Below are 22,598 nucleotides of genomic sequence, written 5' to 3'. Positions count from 1 at the left end.
TTGTTAAATTTTAAATTAATTTTACTTGCACTATAATTTCGTAGCTTGAAACCCATTCACACCCGCACCTTCTTTTACGCATAACTACCGCTAAAACACGGTAACAAGTGGTAGCAGAGCGTGGTTGAATGGGTCTCAATTTAGCCCCTTTTGACGGCTAAACATTGCTTTGATTCGAACTCTAACAATTTTCTCAGTTGCTGGAATTTTTTGAGTTTTTCAAAATTGTTCTGTCATCATGCCCGGCCCTCGCGATGTTCTCCTCCTTAACTATTTGCGCAAAGAGGAGTTGATATACGAGTTAACTATCAGAAATGTGCAATCTGGAGGCACGGTTGCAATCGACACCAACAAGCTTAGAGAGTCCCTTGATTTGCCCATTTCCATCCCCAATTTGGGAGAGAAAGAAATTGATGATTCTCTTTCCACGATCGTCGAGAATATTACTGGGCTAGCATCTGTAGTCAGCTTTTTTGATGAAAACGATCCGTCTCCTAATCAAATTAAGCGTGTGCAAGGCAGGCTGTATCACTTTGCAAATAGAGTTAATGATCTGTTGTCTCTAAAGGTGAATGACGTTCAGAGGAAGGACGCTAATACGCTCCTTGAAACTATTTCTGAATTGTCTAATAAGGTCACTCAATTGCTAACCGGCGAAGTTCCTCCCAAAACTGATCAACCCGCCACAGTGAATGTAGGTAGTGATGAAGAGCCTCCTCAGGGAGAAGTCAATAGGATAACCGTTGCTGCTCAAACTATCTCTGCCCCATCGAACAACGAATCTGAACGCCGTGCGTCATTGGGTAACATCCGCTCTGAATTAACTTCTTTGCCATTGAAACCTTTAACGACTATGTCACCTGGGTTCAGTAGCTTGCCTCATCCATTGGCAATGTTGCTTAGAGGTATCTCTAAGTTTTCCGTCAACACCACCAGTGACGTAATTTCATTTTTAAGATTTCTAGTGGAATTTCAGGATCATGCTCTTGTTTTTTCTCTTTCGCCATGTCAAATTTTGCAAATTATCTATCCGTATGCTATTGGTATTCTCTCTGATAAAATCGTAAGAGCCATTGCCGAGCAATCATCTATTGAGGATTTCCATGCCCATTTGCTAGCTAACTTCATCCCGGCTAGGGCCAGGTCCTCCCTGATTCAGAAGTACTATTACCGTGTACAGCGCTTGGATGAAAACTTGGCTGATTTCATACAAGATATCAAATTCTACACTAGGGTGTTTGCTCTGCACTTTCCTGAAGATCAGATTGTGCAGGCTATTGTAGAAGGTATTTCGCCATTTTACAGGTCATATTTGTGTTTCGCGGCGTGTCCGCAAACCTTCTCTGAACTTGAAGCATTGGCCGTCTCAGCGGAAGGAGTTAGATACGCCGATTCTTTGCGTGTCGCGAAAGAACCCCCGCCTTCCTTTAGTAACACTCGGCCTCCACCTCGCCGACCAGTCAATCCCCGTAAATGTTATGCTTGCGGGTCGCCTGACCATCTGCGCAATAAGTGTCCACTGATCAAGCCAAGTGGGACTAGGAATGGAGCTGGTTCATCACAAGGCTGCTTTAAATGTGGGGCTTTCTCACATATCGCCAAGAATTGCCCAAACTCAAATAGCACCCCCTCCTGCTCAACTTCTGGTGCAAATTCCACCTATGCCAATAATAAAAAGTGACTAGCGGCTTCGGCTGAGTCGACTAATTCTGCTTTCCAAGGCTCAGCCCCGGGCAAAAAGGTCGAGAATTCAGGGAATGAGCAATCTTCAAATTCTTTTTTTGAATGCCCCAGAGAGTGTCTTAGGATTGCGGCGGATATCCCCGCACCTGTTCCTTTTCTTAAGATTGAGTTAAATAACGAGCCTATAACAGCTCTCTTAGATTCAGGCAGTGTTTGTTCCATTATTTCGGCTGATTGGTATTCTAAATTGAAATCTGTTTGTAAACTCCCTGACTATGACTCATCTCCTGTTAAATATGTTTCGGTTAATTCATCTCCATTGGAAATTCTAGGTTCCTTACATGTCAAAATTCGTGTTTTTAAATTTACATGGAAAATCAAATTGTTTGTGGCCAAGCATTTGTCTTGCCCCATCATACTGGGAGCGGACTTCATGTCTCACACTGGTCTTGTGCTCGATCTTCAGAGTAAGTCGTGCACATTCAAATTTGCCTCTAATTGTAAAATCCCTCTATTAAAGTGTAATTCTGTATCATGTTCATCTGTTTCGCCTACCCAGGATGAGATGTTGTTAGACCTTAGACATCTACCTGAGGAGCAGGCTGATAGTATTCGCAAATTGTGTCAGTCGTTTCCCGAGGTGTTCTCTGATACTCTTGGTGTTACTGACCTTATTGAATACAAAATTGAGGTCACGGATTCGATTCCTGTTCGCTTTCCACCTTATAGGCTGTCTCCTCCTAAAATGAAAGCTCTGAAAGAAATCATCGATCAGATGTTGAAGGATGGTATTATTAGGCCCTCTAAGTCAGCGTATTCTTCGCCTATTTTTCTAGTCCCGAAACCCCAAGGAGGCTTCAGGCCTGTCATTGATTACAGGGCTCTCAATCGGAAGGTGGTGTTGCAATCTGTGCCCCTTCCCGACCTTCATTCTTGTTTTTCATGGTTTCGTAAGGCCAAGTTCTTCACCATCTTGGACTTAAATCAGGCCTATAATCAAATTCCCCTTGCCGAAGAGTCTAAACATCTTACAGCGTTTGCCACGGACTGGAATTTATATGAATACAACCGCGTGCCTTTCGGGCTCCCTACGGGAGCAGCTGTACTCACTAGGCTGCTAGATAGGGTCTTCTCCGACATCAAATTCGAGTACTTATATCACTACTTAGATGATGTCGTCGTATTTTCAGAGACTTTTGAAGAACATCTAGATCATCTGCGAGAAGTTCTCGATCGCCTTCGTAAGGCTGGGTTAACTGTTAAGTTGTCCAAGGTTGCCTTTGCTAAGCCCTCTATGTCATTCCTAGGGCATATTGTGTCACCCGATGGAGTAGCAGTCGATCATTCTAGAACACAGGCCATCCGTGATTTTAAACCTCCCAAGGACATTAAAGGTATCGCCAGGTTCATCGGTATGGTGAATTTCTTCAGGAAGTTCATTCCTAATTTTGCTAATAGAGCGGCGCCCTTAAACCTTCTACGTAGGAAAGGCATCAAATTTGAGTGGGGACCTTCTCAACAAGCCGCTTTTGAAGACCTTAAATTAGCTCTCTGTAATGCCCCTGTACTTGCTATGCCTGATTTCTCGAAGAAATTCATCGTCCAAACCGACGCGTCGTCGTCGGCGGTAGCTGCAGTCCTTCTTCAAGAGACTGAACGAGGGAGGCGACCCATCGCCTATGCTTCTAGGACATTGTCAGCTCAAGAAGCAAAGTACTCCATATATGAGCTTGAAGGTTTGGCAGTCTTATTCGCCTTAGAAAAGTTCCGTCTCTATCTGGAACACGTCAAATTCGATCTGGAGACAGATAATCAAGCCTTAAGCTGGGTCTTAGGTAGGCCGCGTCGTACTGGTCGTATAGCCCGCTGGGCCATCCGTATTTCTGCCTTCCAATTCGATGTACGGCATATCAGAGTTACTGAAAATGTTGTGGCTGATGGACTCAGCCGTATGTTTTCTAACGACGTCGAGACCCAGGAACCGGCCGACAGTTCATCACCTCCCGAGTCCATACTATCTGAGGTTAATGCCATCTTAACAGATGCTCCCATGCTCTTTAGGGATATTGAGAAATACCAACGTGAAGATCCGACGCTGGGTCCGATAATGGAAACCCTTTCTTCTGGGGAACATGTCGTCCCTTATGTTCTGAGGAATGGTGTTTTATGTTGCCCATCGAGGCATGATAAGATGATGAAGGTTGTCGTTCCAGCGGTTCTTGTGCCTATGATCTTCAAATACTATCATGAGACCCCATTGGGGGGGCACCTGGGTATCTTTAAAACTCGTGAAAAGATTCGTGAAATGTTCATCTGGAAAGGTATGGACGGTGAAATCCGTGAACTTGTAAAAGCTTGTAAATCTTGTTTGCTTAGTAAACCCACCATGTCCACCAAGGTAGGCCTTTTGTCTTCGCATCAAGCGTCGCGCCCCATGGAACGCCTGTATATCGATTATGTAGGACCCTTCCCCCAGTCAAAGGGTAATGCTAATAAGTTCATCTTTGTATGTGTAGATGGTTTTACAAGATTTTCTTGGTTATTTCCGACTAAACTGGCTACCGCTCAGTCTACCATTACCTGCTTAAATTCTATTTTTGCTTCTTTTGGTCCGTGTCAATATATTGTATCTGATAATGCTAAGGCGTTCACATCAAATATATTTCGTAAATTCTGTTTTGACTTGTCCATCTCTCATGTAACTACTTCTGCTTATTACCCTCAACCATCTCTGGCTGAACGGGTTAACCGTAATCTCAGGTCCGCACTCATTGCCTATCATCATGAAGATCCTTCCAGGTGGGACACGTCCCTGCATTGGATAGCTTTTGCTTTGAATTCGGCGGTTCATGAATCTCACAAGTTTACTCCAGCTTCTTTGATGTTTAAGTTTGTTCCCAACTCGCCGCTCTCTAACCTCTGGTCTCTGAATGACATTCTACCCGAGACAATAGATCCGGACAGCATTAAAGATCTTTGGAAGAAGGCTAAAGCCAATCTTAAAGTGTCTCATGAAAAGGTTAGGGAAAGGTATGATCGTGGACGGAGACCCACCCCTTTGAAGGTAGGCGACCAAGTAATGGTCAAGAATTTTGTTCCCGCGGGCAAGCTTGCCCCCAGATTTCATGGGCCTTGTATCATTCTCGATTTTCTTACGCCAGTTACGTTGTTAGTTAGCAATCCAGCCACCGAGAGGATATTTAGGGTTCACCTGTCACAGGTGAAACCGGTGTAATTTACGTGTTAACTTGCTTCATATTATTTTGAAAGGAATATGAAGGTTATATTTTTTTTTTGAGTTTCCAAATTCTAGGCATTCTGCCCCTTCTATAGGATTTTGTTTCTTATGTAAGCATGTTTGTGAAACCTGCCCCGACCCATTAAACTGCCATCCTGTCTTTGCCACGGCCATTACCACGCTCCCGTCTCCTGCTCCACTCTACACAGTGGCTTAATGAATACCATGAATATCTGCACGCCGCTGGCCCCTCAATCTCTCTACAAGCCTGTGCCCTCAAAGAAACATGATGGTCCAACACAATTCTGCCGCCTAGCTTTAATGTTTCAGTGCCCCCGCAGCCACGCAGCGCCGTGCAGCAACTGGGGAGGGGGATGGGCCCCCTCCTCTCCAGCGAAGACGACATGTGCCCGGCGAGCCGGAGCTCTCCTCCCGGCCAAGGCTGATGTGCGGCGCACGACCTGCTACTTGCCCGCAGCCTGTATATGTTCACCGCGGGCGCGGCGTGTTTCAACTCCTCTGCTCCCCTCATAGTGCGGGCGAGCGGTATCTCAGGGTACTTGAGGGGTCCGAGCGGCCTCCGTTGGACGCAAGCTGCAACGGCCGGTCTGGCCACCTCACTTCATCAACATCAACTACATGAACAGTTACTATAAGTAATGATTACACTTGGGAATTCAACAACAATATTTGGTGGACATTGCCAAATTTTTCATCACTTTCAAGTATTAAAAGTTTATCTTCAGAAATTCAACTTCTACAGAAAGACTTTACTTCACCTGCAATAACAAATTGTGAAACTGAATCACACAACATTCTGAAAATCTTGTAATCTATTTTCATATTCACTTTATAACTTGGAACTTGTTTCAAACTGATTTCATGTGTCACCCCTGGAGGAACTTTTGGGGGGGAGGTCTGTACCGGGCGGTACACCTCTACTCTGTTTATTTAAAAGTTGCGCCAGTTGAAACTCCTCTTCTGGAGGAAGTCTGAACTTTATCTACACTATTAATCTACTAATTTCTCAGAAGATGTCACTACCTGGAAATTTTTGAGTTTGTGAACTGTGTCATTTTTGATGTGTTTTTGTTTCGCTTGAAGTAAGAAGTGTGAACTTTCTCTTCTAGAGGACACTACTGAAGATCAACAATAGTGCGACCTAGTGCGGAGTCAAAGAACTATTTTGTTGGAGAAATTTTTATTTCAAGAGTTTGTTCTTTGTTAAATTTCTTTCTGTCATTGTTTAAGTTGGCTGTATACCCCTCTTTTTCCCCTTATTTTGGATCTAGCCAATCCCGAATTTCTTTAATTAATTTTCCACCAATAATGTGTTTCTTCTTCCTCTATGTAGGGGTTTCTTTTCCCTAGCCAATAAAAATTTTGTGGGAGGGTGTTTTCTTTCCCCTAACGCCTAGAATCTTCCGCGAGAGGATATAAACTGCTGATTTTAGGGTCTCAGGGCCACTTCTGTTCCATCTTTCAGTGTATTTAGTACATAGCAGGAGGCGGGAAGCGCCTCTTTCTTCGGCGGCGTCTACAACAAGGTAATGGCCAAGTAATAACTTCTTTCTTTGCTTGCTCAGCAGTTTAACCTTCGGGGCGGGTTCTAGGCCTTCCACCATGTAACCTTCCTTTAAAATGTAAAGACTACTGGTACCTATCCTATTTTCTAAACTACATATTGGGATAGAGAGTGCTAACCCTCTCGAGTTCCCACTCATATTATTTTGAGGTGAACTTATTTTCTCAAACCCATTCTTCCGTGATGTAATGTAAATTGTTATTTTCTTAAGTCACCTCTGTAGTATGGGATTAGCCCTTGTATTAACGGCCTAGTGCCAAGTAGGTCTTAAACAAAGTGTATCAGGAGTGCGGTTAGCCTCCTCTCAAATTGTTATTTTAGAGGTCATGTAATCAACCTTCTTTTCATGTAATAGATCTCAGTAGGTTGGGTATTTTACCCCTGTGAATACGTCCTTAGAGGACAGCTTGAAGGTAGAGTTTGGTGTGGCCTTTGAGAGGCTTAAATTTTGAGAGCGGATCGCTCTTTTGAAAATGGAGTGTCATATGCCTCGTGGAGGCTTTTCTGTGTAATTCGGAGCCAGGGGCTCCTAGGGATGAATGGGGTTTTCTGCCCCTCTGTTAAAACTTGTGTTTGTGGTAAAACTGAGCTGATCGCTGAAGTCAGGGCGTGAAGCCCAAAACCTGTAAATATTGTAACTCCCCTTGTTTTGCTACATTGTACCTGCCATGTCTGTTATTGCTTTGTTTTTGAAAAGAAAATATAACCTTGTTAAATTTTAAATTAATTTTACTTGCACTATAATTTCGTAGCTTGAAACCCATTCACACCCGCACCTTCTTTTACGCATAACTACCGCTAAAACACGGTAACAAGTGGTAGCAGAGCGTGGTTGAATGGGTCTCAATTTAGCCCCTTTTGACGGCTAAACATTGCTTTGATTCGAACTCTAACAATTTTCTCAGTTGCTGGAATTTTTTGAGTTTTTCAAAATTGTTCTGTCATCATGCCCGGCCCTCGCGATGTTCTCCTCCTTAGCTATTTGCGCAAAGAGGAGTTGATATACGAGTTAACTATCAGAAATGTGCAATCTGGAGGCACGGTTGCAATCGACACCAACAAGCTTAGAGAGTCCCTTGATTTGCCCATTTCCATCCCCAATTTGGGAGAGAAAGAAATTGATGATTCTCTTTCCACGATCGTCGAGAATATTACTGGGCTAGCATCTGTAGTCAGCTTTTTTGATGAAAACGATCCGTCTCCTAATCAAATTAAGCGTGTGCAAGGCAGGCTGTATCACTTTGCAAATAGAGTTAATGATCTGTTGTCTCTAAAGGTGAATGACGTTCAGAGGAAGGACGCTAATACGCTCCTTGAAACTATTTCTGAATTGTCTAATAAGGTCACTCAATTGCTAACCGGCGAAGTTCCTCCCAAAACTGATCAACCCGCCACAGTGAATGTAGGTAGTGATGAAGAGCCTCCTCAGGGAGAAGTCAATAGGATAACCGTTGCTGCTCAAACTATCTCTGCCCCATCGAACAACGAATCTGAACGCCGTGCGTCATTGGGTAACATCCGCTCTGAATTAACTTCTTTGCCATTGAAACCTTTAACGACTATGTCACCTGGGTTCAGTAGCTTGCCTCATCCATTGGCAATGTTGCTTAGAGGTATCTCTAAGTTTTCCGTCAACACCACCAGTGACGTAATTTCATTTTTAAGATTTCTAGTGGAATTTCAGGATCATGCTCTTGTTTTTTCTCTTTCGCCATGTCAAATTTTGCAAATTATCTATCCGTATGCTATTGGTATTCTCTCTGATAAAATCGTAAGAGCCATTGCCGAGCAATCATCTATTGAGGATTTCCATGCCCATTTGCTAGCTAACTTCATCCCGGCTAGGGCCAGGTCCTCCCTGATTCAGAAGTACTATTACCGTGTACAGCGCTTGGATGAAAACTTGGCTGATTTCATACAAGATATCAAATTCTACACTAGGGTGTTTGCTCTGCACTTTCCTGAAGATCAGATTGTGCAGGCTATTGTAGAAGGTATTTCGCCATTTTACAGGTCATATTTGTGTTTCGCGGCGTGTCCGCAAACCTTCTCTGAACTTGAAGCATTGGCCGTCTCAGCGGAAGGAGTTAGATACGCCGATTCTTTGCGTGTCGCGAAAGAACCCCCGCCTTCCTTTAGTAACACTCGGCCTCCACCTCGCCGACCAGTCAATCCCCGTAAATGTTATGCTTGCGGGTCGCCTGACCATCTGCGCAATAAGTGTCCACTGATCAAGCCAAGTGGGACTAGGAATGGAGCTGGTTCATCACAAGGCTGCTTTAAATGTGGGGCTTTCTCACATATCGCCAAGAATTGCCCAAACTCAAATAGCACCCCCTCCTGCTCAACTTCTGGTGCAAATTCCACCTATGCCAATAATAAAAAGTGACTAGCGGCTTCGGCTGAGTCGACTAATTCTGCTTTCCAAGGCTCAGCCCCGGGCAAAAAGGTCGAGAATTCAGGGAATGAGCAATCTTCAAATTCTTTTTTTGAATGCCCCAGAGAGTGTCTTAGGATTGCGGCGGATATCCCCGCACCTGTTCCTTTTCTTAAGATTGAGTTAAATAACGAGCCTATAACAGCTCTCTTAGATTCAGGCAGTGTTTGTTCCATTATTTCGGCTGATTGGTATTCTAAATTGAAATCTGTTTGTAAACTCCCTGACTATGACTCATCTCCTGTTAAATATGTTTCGGTTAATTCATCTCCATTGGAAATTCTAGGTTCCTTACATGTCAAAATTCGTGTTTTTAAATTTACATGGAAAATCAAATTGTTTGTGGCCAAGCATTTGTCTTGCCCCATCATACTGGGAGCGGACTTCATGTCTCACACTGGTCTTGTGCTCGATCTTCAGAGTAAGTCGTGCACATTCAAATTTGCCTCTAATTGTAAAATCCCTCTATTAAAGTGTAATTCTGTATCATGTTCATCTGTTTCGCCTACCCAGGATGAGATGTTGTTAGACCTTAGACATCTACCTGAGGAGCAGGCTGATAGTATTCGCAAATTGTGTCAGTCGTTTCCCGAGGTGTTCTCTGATACTCTTGGTGTTACTGACCTTATTGAATACAAAATTGAGGTCACGGATTCGATTCCTGTTCGCTTTCCACCTTATAGGCTGTCTCCTCCTAAAATGAAAGCTCTGAAAGAAATCATCGATCAGATGTTGAAGGATGGTATTATTAGGCCCTCTAAGTCAGCGTATTCTTCGCCTATTTTTCTAGTCCCGAAACCCCAAGGAGGCTTCAGGCCTGCCATTGATTACAGGGCTCTCAATCGGAAGGTGGTGTTGCAATCTGTGCCCCTTCCCGACCTTCATTCTTGTTTTTCATGGTTTCGTAAGGCCAAGTTCTTCACCATCTTGGACTTAAATCAGGCCTATAATCAAATTCCCCTTGCCGAAGAGTCTAAACATCTTACAGCGTTTGCCACGGACTGGAATTTATATGAATACAACCGCGTGCCTTTCGGGCTCCCTACGGGAGCAGCTGTACTCACTAGGCTGCTAGATAGGGTCTTCTCCGACATCAAATTCGAGTACTTATATCACTACTTAGATGATGTCGTCGTATTTTCAGAGACTTTTGAAGAACATCTAGATCATCTGCGAGAAGTTCTCGATCGCCTTCGTAAGGCTGGGTTAACTGTTAAGTTGTCCAAGGTTGCCTTTGCTAAGCCCTCTATGTCATTCCTAGGGCATATTGTGTCACCCGATGGAGTAGCAGTCGATCATTCTAGAACACAGGCCATCCGTGATTTTAAACATCCCAAGGACATTAAAGGTATCGCCAGGTTCATCGGTATGGTGAATTTCTTCAGGAAGTTCATTCCTAATTTTGCTAATAGAGCGGCGCCCTTAAACCTTCTACGTAGGAAAGGCATCAAATTTGAGTGGGGACCTTCTCAACAAGCCGCTTTTGAAGACCTTAAATTAGCTCTCTGTAATGCCCCTGTACTTGCTATGCCTGATTTCTCGAAGAAATTCATCGTCCAAACCGACGCGTCGTCGTCGGCGGTAGCTGCAGTCCTTCTTCAAGAGACTGAACGAGGGAGGCGACCCATCGCCTATGCGTCTAGGACATTGTCAGCTCAAGAAGCAAAGTACTCCATATATGAGCTTGAAGGTTTGGCAGTCTTATTCGCCTTAGAAAAGTTCCGTCTCTATCTGGAACACGTCAAATTCGATCTGGAGACAGATAATCAAGCCTTAAGCTGGGTCTTAGGTAGGCCGCGTCGTACTGGTCGTATAGCCCGCTGGGCCATCCGTATTTCTGCCTTCCAATTCGATGTACGGCATATCAGAGTTACTGAAAATGTTGTGGCTGATGGACTCAGCCGTATGTTTTCTAACGACGTCGAGACCCAGGAACCGGCCGACAGTTCATCACCTCCCGAGTCCATACTATCTGAGGTTAATGCCATCTTAACAGATGCTCCCATGCTCTTTAGGGATATTGAGAAATACCAACGTGAAGATCCGACGCTGGGTCCGATAATGGAAACCCTTTCTTCTGGGGAACATGTCGTCCCTTATGTTCTGAGGAATGGTGTTTTATGTTGCCCATCGAGGCATGATAAGATGATGAAGGTTGTCGTTCCAGCGGTTCTTGTGCCTATGATCTTCAAATACTATCATGAGACCCCATTGGGGGGGCACCTGGGTATCTTTAAAACTCGTGAAAAGATTCGTGAAATGTTCATCTGGAAAGGTATGGACGGTGAAATCCGTGAACTTGTAAAAGCTTGTAAATCTTGTTTGCTTAGTAAACCCACCATGTCCACCAAGGTAGGCCTTTTGTCTTCGCATCAAGCGTCGCGCCCCATGGAACGCCTGTATATCGATTATGTAGGACCCTTCCCCCAGTCAAAGGGTAATGATAATAAGTTCATCTTTGTATGTGTAGATGGTTTTACAAGATTTTCTTGGTTATTTCCGACTAAACTGGCTACCGCTCAGTCTACCATTACCTGCTTAAATTCTATTTTTGCTTCTTTTGGTCCGTGTCAATATATTGTATCTGATAATGCTAAGGCGTTCACATCAAATATATTTCGTAAATTCTGTTTTGACTTGTCCATCTCTCATGTAACTACTTCTGCTTATTACCCTCAACCATCTCTGGCTGAACGGGTTAACCGTAATCTCAGGTCCGCACTCATTGCCTATCATCATGAAGATCCTTCCAGGTGGGACACGTCCCTGCATTGGATAGCTTTTGCTTTGAATTCGGCGGTTCATGAATCTCACAAGTTTACTCCAGCTTCTTTGATGTTTAAGTTTGTTCCCAACTCGCCGCTCTCTAACCTCTGGTCTCTGAATGACATTCTACCCGAGACAATAGATCCGGACAGCATTAAAGATCTTTGGAAGAAGGCTAAAGCCAATCTTAAAGTGTCTCATGAAAAGGTTAGGGAAAGGTATGATCGTGGACGGAGACCCACCCCTTTGAAGGTAGGCGACCAAGTAATGGTCAAGAATTTTGTTCCCGCGGGCAAGCTTGCCCCCAGATTTCATGGGCCTTGTATCATTCTCGATTTTCTTACGCCAGTTACGTTGTTAGTTAGCAATCCAGCCACCGAGAGGATATTTAGGGTTCACCTGTCACAGGTGAAACCGGTGTAATTTACGTGTTAACTTGCTTCATATTATTTTGAAAGGAATATGAAGGTTATATTTTTTTTTTGAGTTTCCAAATTCTAGGCATTCTGCCCCTTCTATAGGATTTTGTTTCTTATGTAAGCATGTTTGTGAAACCTGCCCCGACCCATTAAACTGCCATCCTGTCTTTGCCACGGCCATTACCACGCTCCCGTCTCCTGCTCCACTCTACACAGTGGCTTAATGAATACCATGAATATCTGCACGCCGCTGGCCCCTCAATCTCTCTACAAGCCTGTGCCCTCAAAGAAACATGATGGTCCAACACAATTCTGCCGCCTAGCTTTAATGTTTCAGTGCCCCCGCAGCCACGCAGCGCCGTGCAGCAACTGGGGAGGGGGATGGGCCCCCTCCTCTCCAGCGAAGACGACATGTGCCCGGCGAGCCGGAGCTCTCCTCCCGGCCAAGGCTGATGTGCGGCGCACGACCTGCTACTTGCCCGCAGCCTGTATATGTTCACCGCGGGCGCGGCGTGTTTCAACTCCTCTGCTCCCCTCATAGTGCGGGCGAGCGGTATCTCAGGGTACTTGAGGGGTCCGAGCGGCCTCCTTTGGACGCAAGCTGCAACGGCCGGTCTGGCCACCTCACTTCATCAACATCAACTACATGAACAGTTACTATAAGTAATGATTACACTTGGGAATTCAACAACAATATTTGGTGGACATTGCCAAATTTTTCATCACTTTCAAGTATTAAAAGTTTATCTTCAGAAATTCAACTTCTACAGAAAGACTTTACTTCACCTGCAATAACAAATTGTGAAACTGAATCACACAACATTCTGAAAATCTTGTAATCTATTTTCATATTCACTTTATAACTTGGAACTTGTTTCAAACTGATTTCATGTGTCACCCCTGGAGGAACGTTTGGGGGGGGAGGTCTGTACCGGGCGGTACACCTCTACTCTGTTTATTTAAAAGTTGCGCCAGTTGAAACTCCTCTTCTGGAGGAAGTCTGAACTTTATCTACACTATTAATCTACTAATTTCTCAGAAGATGTCACTACCTGGAAATTTTTGAGTTTGTGAACTGTGTCATTTTTGATGTGTTTTTGTTTCGCTTGAAGTAAGAAGTGTGAACTTTCTCTTCTAGAGGACACTACTGAAGATCAACAATAGTGCGACCTAGTGCGGAGTCAAAGAACTATTTTGTTGGAGAAATTTTTATTTCAAGAGTTTGTTCTTTGTTAAATTTCTTTCTGTCATTGTTTAAGTTGGCTGTATACCCCTCTTTTTCCCCTTATTTTGGATCTAGCCAATCCCGAATTTCTTTAATTAATTTTCCACCAATAATGTGTTTCTTCTTCCTCTATGTAGGGGTTTCTTTTCCCTAGCCAATAAAAATTTTGTGGGAGGGTGTTTTCTTTCCCCTAACGCCTAGAATCTTCCGCGAGAGGATATAAACTGCTGATTTTAGGGTCTCAGGGCCACTTCTGTTCCATCTTTCAGTGTATTTAGTACATAGCAGGAGGCGGGAAGCGCCTCTTTCTTCGGCGGCGTCTACAACAAGGTAATGGCCAAGTAATAACTTCTTTCTTTGCTTGCTCAGCAGTTTAACCTTCGGGGCGGGTTCTAGGCCTTCCACCATGTAACCTTCCTTTAAAATGTAAAGACTACTGGTACCTATCCTATTTTCTAAACTACATATTGGGATAGAGAGTGCTAACCCTCTCGAGTTCCCACTCATATTGTTTTGAGGTGAACTTATTTTCTCAAACCCATTCTTCCGTGATGTAATGTAAATTGTTATTTTCTTAAGTCACCTCTGTAGTATGGGATTAGCCCTTGTATTAACGGCCTAGTGCCAAGTAGGTCTTAAACAAAGTGTATCAGGAGTGCGGTTAGCCTCCTCTCAAATTGTTATTTTAGAGGTCATGTAATCAACCTTCTTTTCATGTAATAGATCTCAGTAGGTTGGGTATTTTACCCCTGTGAATACGTCCTTAGAGGACAGCTTGAAGGTAGAGTTTGGTGTGGCCTTTGAGAGGCTTAAATTTTGAGAGCGGATCGCTCTTTTGAAAATGGAGTGTCATATGCCTCGTGGAGGCTTTTCTGTGTAATTCGGAGCCAGGGGCTCCTAGGGATGAATGGGGTTTTCTGCCCCTCTGTTAAAACTTGTGTTTGTGGTAAAACTGAGCTGATCGCTGAAGTCAGGGCGTGAAGCCCAAAACCTGTAAATATTGTAACTCCCCTTGTTTTGCTACATTGTACCTGCCATGTCTGTTATTGCTTTGTTTTTGAAAAGAAAATATAACCTTGTTAAATTTTAAATTAATTTTACTTGCACTATAATTTCGTAGCTTGAAACCCATTCACACCCGCACCTTCTTTTACGCATAACTACCGCTAAAACACGGTAACAATAATAATAATAATAATAATAATAATAATAATACCGGTAATGTTATTTGCTTTACGTCCCACTAACTACTCGTACTGTTTTTGGAGGCGCTGTAATTTAGTCCCACAGGAGTTCTTTTTACGTGCCAGTAAATCTACCGACACCTTCGAATACCACCGGATTGACCCAAGATCGAGCCTGCTAAGCTGGAACCAAGAAACCAGTGCTTTAACCGTCTGAGCAACTCAGACTGGCCACTTTTATTTTGATAAATTTATTAAGCACTGCAAAGGAAGCAGTACGTTATACTTTATTTTACCATTACACACATGCTTTTCGTTTGTAAGCACGAAATAATAATGTAATTTTTTACGTCCTAATAATTACTTTGACGGATTTTGGAGACGCCGAGGCGCCGGAATGTTGTACCGCAGGACTTTTTTTTAATGCAAGTAAATCTACAGACACGAAACTGGCGTATTTCAGCACCTTCAAATACCCCCGAATTGAGCCTCCATCGAACCTGCCAAGATGGGATCAGAATACCAGCGAACTATCGTCCGAGGTACTCAGCCCGGCATTAGAGCTTGGAATACGTTGGTCGTGCGGTTAGAGGCGCGAAATTGTGAACTTTCATTGGGGAGATACTGGGTTCGAACTCCACTGTCGACAGCCCTGAAGATGGTTCTCCGTGGTTTCCCATTTTCACATCAGGAAAATGCTTGAGCTGAACCTTTATTAAGGCCACGAACGCTTCCTTCTCACTTCTACACCTTTTCTGTCCCATCGTCACCATAAGACCTATCTGTGTCGGTGCGACGTAAAGCCAATTTTGAAAATCATCATATTTAGGACATTATACAACTGTCGAGATCCATAGTTATAAACGATGAGAAGTATTTTCTGGGCAGACATTATTGGCGAGTAGTCAATAATAATAATAATAATGATAATGGTATTTGCGTTACGTTTACGGTTTTCGGAGACGATGAGGTCTCGCAGGGGTTCTATTTACGTGTCACTAAATCTACCGGCACGAGTGTGACGTATTTGAGCACATTCAAATACCACCGGACTGGGCCAGGTTCGAACCTGCGAGGTTGGAGTAAAAAGGCCACCACCTCAACCGTCTGAGCCATACAGCCCGGCAGGAAGCACGAAATGTAGGTACGTACACCGGTAGCAGCCTTCAGCTGTTATCGTAGTTCAGTTGCTCGTAAACATAAAACCAGTTTGGCAAGTATATTACGTAACATCTCGTTACAGTAGTACATTTGCTCTGAAACATAAACAGAAACCGGTTTGACACGGGTGGTGCGTGACTTGCCTGTTATCAACGGAAAGCTATTCATTCACAGAACAAGGCATACTACCTATTCTAAAAACATCGTACCCCTTTGCTTTCGAAAATAACTTCCGCTGATTACTAAAAGTTTGATATATAGTGGTTCGTCAGATCGTTCTCTATTGCTAGAAGAAATATCTGCACGTATACACCTAACACCCTGTATATATACAGCAGCAAGCCGCTCGAGGTGAGTCGAGGGGAGAGGGACGTACCGCCAGGGCTACAATGTCGGTCTCCGATGCCTTGCACTCAGAATTACGAACGACGTTTTTTCTCATTGCTTTCAAGTTTTTAAAATGGAACAATGTGTCAGATACTCACATTATAATGCGCTTTAAGATTTGCATTGTCTCATTTGATGTTTGGGCTTCACCGACAGCCTTGTTTGCCCTCAGTATACGCAACTGGTGAAGTGGTTTGTAGTGTGATGAACTGTGTGTAAATGAAAATGTATGATAACACGGGCATAATCAACCACCCCTCCGGCAGAAGGAATGAACTAAACGAGGTTAAAATCCTCGACCCGGCCGGGAATCGAACCCGCCACTACGCTAACCATTCAGTCAAGCAGCCGGACCGACTAACTTTCTGATCTACAACAATATGGAAGGAAAACATTTTCCAGTGGTGAAAGAATTGCCGAGATAAAATCGGTTCGCGAGATTACCTTCCACATAGAAACAAACTCAGAAACTTTCCGTATAATATTAGTGTAGATACGGATATGGTGACTTACAGTTTGACGTCGACGTAGGCGCTGCGTAGCGAGAAACAGCTGAGATGTTACTGATGCAAAAATACACACAAGAGCGGCTAGCTACCAGCTCTAGCGATCTGTCATCCGTCCATTGCGTCATAAGATAAAAATCTTCGCTCTCCAATAAATAATGCAACTGATCTGGCAAAGACCATCCAGTGTCAGGAGACTAGGATATAAGAAACCTGTACTATAGATAATCCATCGTCTTGAATTCCTTTAAAAATGTTTCTGTTTTCTCTAAGAAGTTGATAAGAAATAGATTTAAGTGACAGTATGAGTCTCTCATTCTGCAACGGAAGTGAGCGAAGAGCCACTAAGAAAACACATGTATATGTATGTTCAATTCTCAGCCCGAAGGCTGGTTTGATCCTCAACAGATCCACCATTAGCTGTCGTAGCTACCCTAGGCGTCACTGAAGAAGCGTACTAGGGAAATGAGGAGTGAGGTAGTTCCCCGTTGCTTTTCTCACTGAGTCAGAAGTATCAGTCCGTCAAGCCCAATGAAATGCATACACCAACGGACCCTATGAGCAACATTTTCATACCATTCATAACAGGGACTGGCTGATTAAAGAATGGCATACTAGTATCGCTCATACCTCAGTCACTTTCACATTGTCAAAATCAAGGATAAGACTGTGACAGATCAATGAAAGTAACAAAATTGCTCTAGCCCATACCAGAAGACACAGTGGAATGTAAACGTTACGTCTCGCCAGCGAAAGGTAGCCTATAAGAAAACAGAAAAAGACAACTTCATTTTAGCAGAGCGTTTCTTTTCTCTCCTCCCGTCTGTGAATAGGGGCTGTAGAATGCATCCACGGCATCCCCTGACTGTCGTACAAGGGGGGCTTACCATGTAGGTGGAATGCATCCACTTACTCGTACCAGACTTCCCACTTTCATCGTTCGTATCATGTCCGGTTCCATGGCTAAATTGTCAGCGTGCTGACTTTTGGTCCAGAGGGTCTCTGGTTCGATTCCCGGCCGGGTCGGAGACTTTAACCTTCATTTGTTAATTCTGATGTTTCGGTGGTTCGGTGTATGTGCCGTCTCCATCATTAGAATTCATCACAGGTAGGGCCCCATCCTCACAGACTCGCAGGTGTAAAGGACTGCACCAGAACTTTTCGGTGGCCACACCGCCACATGTCATCAATTGGCCACACACCATTAATTAGATTCGTACATGACCTCCATTCCTCAACTCCCATCCTCTTCTGAATTTGACGGTATTAGGGTGTCCAGAGATTTTAATTCTGGATCCTCATGAGACCAACGAAGGAACTGTCGTTACGCTGATCACGCGCAGTCTCATGTCCACAGGCTATCCGGCTGGGCAGCAGTTATCTTAGCTGACCAAGGCTCTAATGAGCTGTTGCCTCACGGGTTTGTTTGTTTTGTTATTACCAAAACAATTAGTAGGCCTATCTCAATGCACGTAGCAGTAATAGAGGTTCACTTACCTGAATACAGTATTCATGAAATTTAAGAAGTAATCCTACAACAAGTAAGTTATTCACTAGACTACATTTTTCGTACAGGCCATTATAGTTCCTTCTATGGATCAGTGGTAGAGTGTTGGCCTCCGAATCCCAAAATCGCGGGTTCGCACCCGGGAGAGATAGTCGGAATTTTGAAGGGTGATGAAAAGTCCATTCGGTACTCTATGACGTCGGCATGTAAAAAAGACAGCGTTGTTATTCTCATTTTCACACATTCATTCATCACATCTTCAGGAAGCTTTCATGATAATACTGTGCAAATAATGTATATTTTGATTTGTTTATTTATAACCCTAACATACCATGTAAAATAGGGTTCTTTTCTGCATGGGAAATTCAATAAAAATAAAGACTACCGTACATTATTACTTTATTCCTAAAATAATGAAAATAAGATTACAGTAGCCACTGTATGTAAATAACTCAGATAATGGCTATCAATAAAGAAAGAACTGAATCCTCTACGCAAAGAAACGCGTTTTCGTCACTCGCAAGGGCGTGCAGTTCCATCTTCAGTCTGAATTGACAGGCCGAACAGAGAGTTTTTCTTGCCCCAGTTCCTCGCCACACACACAAACAACAGATCCGTCCGCCCTGCAATCTGGTTGAGTATTTGTATACAAATTTTTCATGGGGAAAATGTCATTAGTGGATGAATTGATTGCATATGCAGTGATTTGCAAGCATCTTAAAGAAGAGAGCACGGAAACGACGCAGAGTGTGGAGGAAAGGGTGGTTGAAGCGGAATAACTACACCTATTTAAATTGATTGCAAGAGGTACAAGTGTACCCACAGTCGCAACCACAATTATTGACATATGGATCAAACTACCTACTCAATTATTGATGTATGGGTGAAACTACGATGAAACTATTCTTTACTTTGTATTTTCCTCAACGAAAGAGGATATTTAAACCTTCAGTAAATTCAGATAAAAAGAGTTTTGATCAAGTGGTCATACTGCAATGCGGGGCAGAGATAATGTTTCACTATCCACGGGGAGACTAGACAGACTGACTGAGCACTTCATCTGTCAGTCGGTCGTGATTTCCCCATACACGTCCGTTCCGCCTGTCAGGCGCCACATTCTGCAGTTTGAACTGACGGAATTATCACAGTCCAACAGTCCAAACGATTGGCAGACCGGCCACTCCATACACCTCAGTCTTCAACAGTCCGCCTCCGTAGCGTAACGGTTAGTGTTATTAGCTGCCGTCCTCGGGGGCCCGGGTTCGATTCCCGGTACTGCCAGGAATTTAAAACTGGCAGAAGGGCTGGTATGTGCTTGAAATGGTACATGCAGCTCACCTCCAATGGGGGTGTGCCTGAAAAGAGCTGCACCACCTCAGGATGAGGACACGAGTTTACTTTAGTCTTCAACAGCTGCTCAGGTCGATCGGAAGGTGAAGCTGCACGTGTAGGCCTATGGGGGTCCTAAGGATGATTCACTATGCCAAGTACTTGCCCCCCCCCCCACCCCCTGTGGATGGAGTGGTAGAATATATCCTCGGTAATCCCTGTCTGTCGCAAAAGGTGACCAGGGACTCTGAACTAAGGATCGTAGGCTGGTGACCGCAGTTCCCCAAGCTGAGTCCGGCATTGCTTCCACTTATTTCTTTCAGACTCCTCACTTTCATCTTTCCTGTCTGGCCTCCCTTGGTCAACTCTTGTTCTCTTCCGACCTCCCTCATTTAAGCCTAAGGAGTCTTTCATGTTTACGCCCTTAGTAACCCTTCTCTTTCTCTTGCCGATACCTTTATTTATTTATTTATTTATTTATTTATTTATTTATTTATTTATTCAATGTGCCACCAATAGACACACTCCAATTATAGGTGGCTTTTACAAATTATTTGACACAAACAACACAGAAATACCAAAAAGAAGATAATATGAATATGAATTATCGGATCTCTTACAGTTTCCTTGTGATAAGCGTTAATAGAAGAGCTCATTATTTAATCAACTGAGCTGCTTTCAATAGCAAGATACCGTGTGGATATACAATATGTTCACGCGGTAACAGAAGCATACCGGAAACCTCTTCCGCCCAGCTGGGGATGCATCCGTCGTCTAGGACTTCATAGTTCCTAGGATTCTTCGTACAGCTTACTGGCTGACAGGGTTGCCTGTCTGATGTTTCCAGGCGTTACTATGGTTATACGTCGCATTCCTGGTGTATCTTAGCTTCGTCTGCTGCCAACTCGGGCATTCTGCTACCAGCATCCTAAGAGCCTGGGGTTTCCAACAACTTCTTCTTCTTTGCCGGGCTGAGTGACTCAGACGGTTGAGGCGCTGGCCTTCTGACCCCAACTTCGCAGGTTTGATCCTGGCTCAGTCCGGTGGTATTTGAAGGTGCTCAAATACGTCAGCCTCGTGTCGGTAGATTTACTGGCACGTAAAAGAACTCCTGTGGGACAAACTTCCGGCACCTTGGCATCTCCGAAAACCGAATAAGTAGTTAATAGGACGTAAAGTCAATAACATTATTATTAAGAAATATCTTCAAAAAATTTACAGAGAGAGGATTTCTCATAAGCCACTCGCACTATCTTTCTCGGTTGCATGACGCCTTCTTTTCCTATATGTACCGATCTATGTAGAAAGAAATTAAACCATTTCCGTTACTGGCAATGTATGTCCATGGAGAAGTGTAACCTAAAGACTTCCACTACATTCGTGCACCAAATGAGACTAGAGCGGTTACTTCTACCCCCAGCCCTCAGGAATCACCGTGTAAATATGCAAATATCAGTCCTGAAGGAAGAAGAGCATATTGTTACCTGGGTCGTTGAATACGCTCCGATGACAGAAGTAAAGAAGACATAATTGTAAATTATCTCAAACAACAAAATAAATTTGCTCACTTCCAACGTAAGATATGCGTTTCAGAAAGATGTTTCAGAAGACATTCGCGTGGAGCGTAGTACTGTCTGGAAGTGAAATACGGACAATAACTGGCTCATAAGAAACTTTTGGAAATGTGGTGTCGCAGAAGAACGCTAAGGGTGAGATGGGAAAATCGAATCAGAAATGGATGCAATAAAGTTAAAACGATTTGGCGAAAGTTTGTTCGGAAGAAGATATAGATTGATTGGGCATTTCTTGAGACATCCAGGAGTTGTTCAGATATTTTTTCAGGTACGTTTAGGGAGCAAGATTGGTAGAGGGAGGCCAAGACATGAATAGACAAACAGATTAGAGTCGTAGAAATGAAGGGATTAACGCTGGTGGAAAGGATGAAATGGAGGAATCCATCAAACAAATCTCTTAAATGAATGACCAAAATAAACTTATTTTCCGGTACATTACAGGCTGAGTGAGTCCCAAGAACATGTGCCTGTACTGAAGGGAAACTCCATTATCTAGATTTATCGACTCCTTGACGGAGATTCGAATCCACGTCCTTCAAAGTGAATCAGTCGCTTCATTACACACCGGCTAGGAAACTGTAATACCACTTTTTTTACATGTTGCTTTACGTCGCACCAGCGGAGACAGGTCTTATGGCGACGATGGGATAGGAAAGGACTAAGAGTGGGTAGGAAGGGGCTGTGGCATTAATTAAGGTACAACCCCAGCATTTTCCTGGCGTGAAAATGAGAAAACACGGAAAACTATCTTCAGGGCTGCCGAAAGTGGGTTTCGAACACACTATCTCACAGTACACAGCTGCGCGCCTCTAAACGCACGGCCAATTCGCCCGGTTGCAATACCTTAGAAATAGTGACAAAGGAAATATATCTCCGGTCAGTCATTGAAGCACCCTGGAGGTGTGGAAGGCAAAGGCTTCACCTTTCCGTATTCTCAGTATTGCGGAACGGAACGCAGGCATGTGGCAACAGCGTGCAATGCTCCTCTCTGCAGCCCTAACTGCTTCTTACTACTACTATTACTGCTACTACTCCTAAAATGTTTTCATTCCTCCCCTGAAGGGGGAAGCGGGCCTCTTAGACGATGACGCCGTCTCTCAGGCCGGAGATTTGTTACGGTGAAGATGCACGGAGAAGGTGAGGGGGTTAGCGGCCGTGTCCCGTCATTCGGCTTAATGCAGGAGAATGGAAAAGCACGGAAAACCATGCTCAGGACAGCCGACGGTTGGGGCCAGCCATGAGGTCCAGCCCTGTCCCATCTCCCGAATGGAGAGGCGTAGAGCCACGGTAGAGCCATGGCCACCCCTCCTCTGCTCGGTTGGTCGGTCAGAGTGCAGAGCTGTTGGGCCACGGACCAACCGTGGCCACTTGAGGGCCGAGACTCACTCTGCATCTACCAACCATGCTTATTACAATACTACGGGTATAACTGATAATTAAGACAGAGTGGCCAACCTTATGCTTGGCTACCGTTGCCCATAGGTATTAACCGATTAGGGACGGAATTATTTTTCTTTCAAGAAATATTTTTTCTAGTTTATTTAAGGTTAAATAATTGTAAACTTTCTTCTTGCTACTTAATCGCACTAACAACTGA

General features: G+C 43.9%; 1 protein-coding gene across 1 annotated transcript in view; it reads right to left on the bottom strand.

Moving 5' to 3' along the window:
• LOC137500430 (uncharacterized) overlaps window positions 1-16,652 on the bottom strand; it is a 115,515-nt gene extending 98,863 nt beyond the window's left edge. The window contains exon 1 of the mRNA XM_068227327.1: window positions 16,599-16,652. The gene's annotated coding sequence lies outside the window, so the exon portion shown is untranslated. The remainder of the gene's footprint in view (window positions 1-16,598) is intronic.
• Window positions 16,653-22,598: the final 5,946 nt, after the last annotated feature.

The sequence above is a fragment of the Anabrus simplex genome, chromosome 4 (genome assembly GCF_040414725.1).
Source record: "Anabrus simplex isolate iqAnaSimp1 chromosome 4, ASM4041472v1, whole genome shotgun sequence".
Lineage (NCBI taxonomy): Eukaryota > Metazoa > Arthropoda > Insecta > Orthoptera > Tettigoniidae > Anabrus > Anabrus simplex.
This window is presented reverse-complemented; position numbering and strand designations above follow the sequence as displayed.